The sequence below is a fragment of the Carlito syrichta genome, unplaced genomic scaffold (genome assembly GCF_000164805.1).
Source record: "Carlito syrichta isolate Samal-C Ts95f unplaced genomic scaffold, Tarsius_syrichta-2.0.1 Scaffold307639, whole genome shotgun sequence".
Taxonomy (NCBI): Eukaryota; Metazoa; Chordata; class Mammalia; order Primates; family Tarsiidae; genus Carlito; species Carlito syrichta.
The window spans coordinates 521,387-527,659 of NW_007251735.1; the positions used below are offsets into that span (position 1 = coordinate 521,387).

The 6,273-nt window shown below is 39.0% G+C and overlaps 1 protein-coding gene across 1 annotated transcript in view; it reads right to left on the reverse strand.

Annotated features, from left to right (window-relative positions):
* PYGO1 (pygopus family PHD finger 1) overlaps positions 1-6,273 on the reverse strand; it is a 34,709-nt gene that overhangs the window by 3,060 nt on the left and 25,376 nt on the right. The window lies entirely within an intron of this gene.

A 6,273-nucleotide genomic window follows, 5' to 3' on the forward strand; every position in this document is an offset into this window, starting at 1 on the left:
TTTGAGTCAGGGTCTCACTCTGTCACCCAGGCTGGAGGGCAGTGGCATGCTCATGGCCACCCCACTGTCAACCTGCTGGGCTCAGGTGATCCTTCCTCCTCAGCCTTCCAAGTAGGTGGAACTACAGGCATGCACTACCACACATGGCTAATTTTTTTTTTTGATATATTGTAGAGACAGGTATCACCTAGTTGCCCAGGCTGGTCTTGAACCCCTGGGCTCAGGCAATCCTCTTGCCTCAGCCTCCCAAAGTGCTGGTATTACAGGCTTGAGTCACTGCGCCTGCCTGTACCTTTTAATTCTTAAAGATATTGTCAAAATGTAATCATGTTTCCAAATACTGTTTTCCCACAGTATGTGATCAAAGTAAAAGCTTGACTGCCAATTTAAGAAGTTAAAAAAAAAAATCAAAGCAATTTTTTTTCATAAAATTTTTATTATGGAGAATTCTGAACATATACAAAAGTAGATAAAAGAGTAAAATTAATCCCATATACCCATCACCCAGCCTTAACAACCTTCAGTACATGGTCAATCTTGTTCTTCAATATTGCCTCCACTTCTCCAGTATGATTGTGAAGCAAATTTCAGATACCATATCATTTTATCTGTAAATATTTCAGAATGTGTCTCTAAAAGCTAAGAATTAAAAAAAAAAAACAAAAAACCGGCCGGGTTCGGTGGCTCAGCCTGTAATCCCAGCACTTTGAGAGGCTGAGGCGAGTGGATAGCCTGAGCCCAAGGGTTCAAGACCCGCCCGGGCAACTTGGCGAGACCTCGTCTCTACAATAAATCAAAAATTAGCTGGATGTGGTAGCATGCGCCTGTAGTTCTGGCTACTTGGAAGGCTGAGGTGGAAGGATCGCCGGAGTCGAGGCTGCGGTGGCCAGAAGCGTGACACTGCACTCCAGTGTGGGCAACAGAGTGAGACTCCAATTAAAAAAAAAAAAAATCCCACAACTACAATGCCATTCTCATCACTACAAAATTAACAATAATCCCTTATATCCCTTAATACCTAACCCAAACATCTAATAGTACCTGTTATGGTTTGTTTAGATTGCGATCCAAAAATGGTCTACACATAATTGGTTGATATGTCTTTTAAATGATATATTTCCCTCTATTACTTTTTTAATTATAGCACATTAGCAGAAAGAATTGGGTTGATTACTGTTTCCATTATTAAGCTATAGACTCTTGGCTCCAAATCCATTTTTAGTGATACTAGGACTGGACATTTACAAATTACATTTTTCTTTTGCTGAGTTCTTCCATCAGGAGTTCTAGAGGAATATTAGAAGGATAGGAAAAGTGAAAAGGGAATTTCTGTTCCTGTCTGCTTGCTCTGTTACCCCAACTTCAGGCCTCTCTGTCATTGGCAGTTCATTCCAGTCTTGAGCTGTTTTTCTTCCTTTCCAGAAGGGAAGAAAAATAGCTTTACTATGTCCCCTCAGAGCTATTAGCACAATTGAGGAAGCACCTCAATTCAGAGTCTGAATTCAAGCTCTACAAGGTCTCTCCTCCGACCTTCTAGGTTCTAATAATTCCAATTTCTTTCCTTTGTTCACTAAGTCTTAGATCTGGAAGTTGCTTCTTGTAGTTACTTCCTCATGCTACCTCACTTTTTGCCTTTTCAGTTCTTCAACACCTGTTTAATGAATCCTTATATAAAATTATACTGTAAATTAAATACATTAAACTACAGGTGTGGTTAATATATCTGGATTTTGCTGACTGTCTCCCCTTGGCATAGTTTAATATGTTCCTGGTTCTTTGTAATTGATCTGGACTTGAGATTTGATCAGATGCCGGTTTCTGTTTTTGCAAACTGTTCCACAGGTGATCGTCTGTTCTTCCATTAGAATGCACATAATTTCTGGTTGTTTTCTTTAGCAGTTGTATTAGTTTCCTATTATGTAAAAAATTACTGCACACTTAGTCATTTAAACCAATGCCTATTAAAATAGAAGGAATACTTCATAACTCATTCTATTAGGCCAGTATTAGCTTGATACTAAAGCCAGACAAAGACATCACAAGAAAACAAAAAGAAAAAACTACAGACTAACATCTCTTAGGAATACAGATAACAAAAATTCTCAATAATAAAATACCAGCAAACTGAATTCAGCAGAATAGTGAAAGGATAATATATCATTAACAAGTGAAATTTTTCCCAGAAATGTGAGGTTGATTCAACACATGAAAATAAATCTATTTATTATGCCATATTAATAGAGAAAAAAACATTATCATCTCAATAGATGCAGAAAAGCATTTGACAAAATCCAATACCTTGCCAGCATAAAAAAAAATTCAACAAAGTATAAAGAGAAGGGAACTTCTTGACCTTGAAAAAGGGCATCTATGAAAAACCCAAGGCTAACAACATGCTTAACGGTAAAAGACTGAAAGCTTTTCCTCCTAAGATCAGGAACAAGACAAAGATGTCTGGTATTCAACACTGTACTAGAAATTCTAGCCAGAAAAGTTAGGCAAGAGAAAGAAATAAAAGGCAGCCATATTGGAAAGAAAGAAGTAAAACTATCTCAGTTGCAGATTACATGGTCTTATATATGGAAGACACTAAAGGTTTCTGCACAAAAAAGCTATTACAGTTAATAAGTGAATTCTGTAAGGTTATAGGATCAAAATCAATGTACAAACAACTAATTTTATTTCTATAAACTAGCAATGAATAATCCAAAAATGAAATTAAGAAGATTCCATTTACAATAACATCAAAAAGAATAAAATACTTACGAATACATTTAACTAAGAAGGTGAAAGACTTTTACACTGCAAACTATATATAAAACCCTGTTGAAAAAAATTAAAGAAGAGAACTAAATGGAAAGACATTCTGTGTTCAAGGACTGGAAGACTTAATATGTTAAGATGACAATACTCTATAAATTCACTGCAAACCATATCAAAGTTCTACTGGTTTTTAAATAAGATTCACAGGGAAATGATAAGGAAGCCAGAAAAATTAAAATGCCCTTGAAAAACACCACATTGGAAGACTCACACTTCCTAATTTCAAAACTTACAATAAAGCAATAGTAGTCAAAACAGGGTGGGACTAGCACAAGGAACAACATATAAATCAATGTAATGAAACTGAGAGCCAAGAAGTAAACCCATATAATTACAGCCAATTGATTTTGACAAAGGAGTCAAGACAATTCAGTGGAGGAAAGAATAATCCTTTCAACAAATGGTACTGAGACAGCTGGATATTCATCATGACAAAAATTAACTCCAAATGGATCAAGACCTAAATGTAAGAGCTAAAATTGTAAAATTCATAGAAGGGGGAAAAGTGTAAATCTTTATGACCTTGGATCAGTTAACAGTTTCCTTTTCTTTTTTTTTTTTTGTTTTTTGTTTTTGAGTTGGAGTCTCACTCTGTCGCCCAGACTGGAGTGCAGTGGCCGCTCCCGGCCACTGCAGCCTCGACCTGCTGGGCTCTGGTGATCCTTCCGCCTCAGCCTTCCCAGTGGCTGGAATCACAGGCATGCGCTACCATGGCCGGTTGATTTTTTGATTTATTGTAGAGATGAGGTCTCACTGCCCGGCGGGTCTAGAACCCGCGGGCTCAGGCAATCCACTCACCTCAGCCTCCCAAAGGCGCGGGATTACAGGCTGAGCCACCAAGCCCAGCTCCTTTTTTTTTTTTTTTAGTAGAAATCTCACTCTGTCACCCAGGCTAGAGTGCAGTGGCACATTCACGGCCACTGCAGTCTCGACCTGCTGGGCTCAGGTGAATCTTCTGCCTCAGCCTCCCATGTAGCTGGAACTACAGGCATGCGCCATACTCCTGGCTAATTTTTTTGATTTACTGTAGAAACAAGGTCTCACCAAGTTGCCCAGGCTGATCTCAAACCCTTGGGCTCAGGCCTAGGCCTCTCAAAGTGCTGGGATTACAGGCATGAGCCACCGCGCCAGGCTAACAATTTCTTAATATTGACACCAAAAGTGCAAGCAAAGGAAAAAATAGATAAGGTGGACTTTATTAAAACTTGATGCATCAAAGAACACTATCACAAAAGTGAAAAGACAATCCACAGGATAGAGGAAAATATTTGCAAATCATAAGATTCTGATAAGAGTCTAGTATCAGAATACATAAAGAATTCTGACTGGGTGTGGTGGCTCATATCTGTAATCCCAGAACATTGGGAGGCCAAGGTGGGTGGATTACTTGAGCCCAGGAGTTTAAGACCAGCCTGAACAACACAGCAAAACCTTGTCTCTACAAAAAGTAAAAAAATTAGCTGGGCATGGTGGCATATACCTGTAGTACCAGCTACTCAGGCGGCTGAGATGGAAAGATCACTTGAGCCCAGTAGGTTGAGGCTGCAGTGAGCTGTGAATGTCATGATCATGCCACTGCACTCTAGCCTAGGTGATAGAGTGAGACTCCAAGACACACACACACAAAGAATGCTTACAACTCAACAAAAAAAACCTAACTAAAAAAATAGCCAAAGCATTTGATAGACATTTCTCCAAGGAAAATATACAATTGGTCAATAAGCACATGAAAAGATCAACTTCAATTGTCATTATGAAAATGCGAATCAAAATCACAATAACACTCCATATCCACTGAGATAGCTGTAATAAAAAAGACAAATAATAACAAGTATGTGGGCAAGGGTGGAGAAATTGGAACCTTCATACTTTGCAGGTAGAAATGTAAAATGGTACAGCTACTATAGAAAACAGTTTGGCAATTCCTCAGAAAGTAAGTCATAAAGTTATCATATGACCGAGCAATTCCTCTCCTGCATGTGTACTCAAGAGGACTGAAAATCTGTCTGCACAAAAACCTGTACAAGAATGTTCATAGTAGTATTGTTCATAATAGTAAAAAAACTGGAAATAACCCAAATGTCCATCAACCAGTGAATGAATAAAGAAAAAGTGATATATCCCCACAATAGAATATTATTCAGCCATAAAAGGAATGATGTACAGTACAGACACATGCTACAGCATGGATGAACCTCGAACATGTTATACTAAATGAAAATCAGACACAAAAAGCCACAAGTTGCATGATTCCATACATATGAAATGTCCAGAAAAGGAAAATCTATAGAGGCAGAAAATAGATTAGTAGTTGCCAGGCCATTGGGGAAGAGGAGAAATTGGGAGGTACAAAGTTTCTTTTTGAGGCAAAAGAAAATATGCTGAAAGTAGTGATTGTTGCACAACGCAGTGAATACACACATTTTACATTATGTAAATTTTATCTGAATTAAAAATAAACTTAAAAATCACTTATTATCTTTCAATCTGTAGTTCAGATATCAGATAGGGCCGGGAACTTTTCTCAGGATACCAAGTCAAAGTCAAGGTGCCAATAGATTGGGTCCTGGGGGAAATCTGCTTCCAAGTTCATCATTCTTGTCTGTGGCCAAATTCAGTTCCTTGTGGTTAAGAAACTAAGACCCTACTCTCCTTGATGGCTGTCAGCTTTTAGCTCCTAGAGGCTCCCCATGTTCTTTGACGCATGGCTCCCTCCATTTCATGCTAGCACTGGTGTACCAGACCCCTCTTGTGCTTCAAGTCTCTGACTCTCTCGTCCTCAGCCAATTGTAGAGAACTCTCTGCTCTTAGAAACTCACGTGATTAGGTCAGGTCTACTCACATAATCTCCCTATCTTGAGATCAACTCTGCCATATGATATAACCTAATCAAGGGATTAAAATTCATCACATTCACAATCTTGGGGATTATACAGGGTATGTACACTAACAGGATAGGACATCTTGGTGGCCATCTTAAGAATTCTGCCAGTTGGGCACAGTAGCTCAAACCTGTAATCCCAGCACTTTGGGAGGCCAAAGCAAGAGGACTGCCTGAGCTCAGTGGTTTGAACCCAGCTTGGGCAACATGGTTGAGACCTCATCTCTACAATAAATAAAAAAATAAGCCTGGCCTGGTAGTGCACATCTGTAGTTCTAGTTACCTGGAAGGCTGAGGTGGAAGGATCGCCTGAGCCCAGCAGGTGGACACTAGGGTGGTCATGAGTATGTCACTGCACCTGGGTGACAGAGGAAGACTCCAACTCAAAAAAAAAGAATTCTGCCTACTCCAACAGCCACTGATCATCAAAGCCTAGATTCACTGATTCTCTAGATGATGCAAAATGGTCCTATCTGGGCATATTTTAAACTTTTATTTCTCTTATAATACATATCTTTTTTTTTTTTTTTTGAGTTGGAGTCTCACTCTGTCGCCCAGACTGGAGTGCA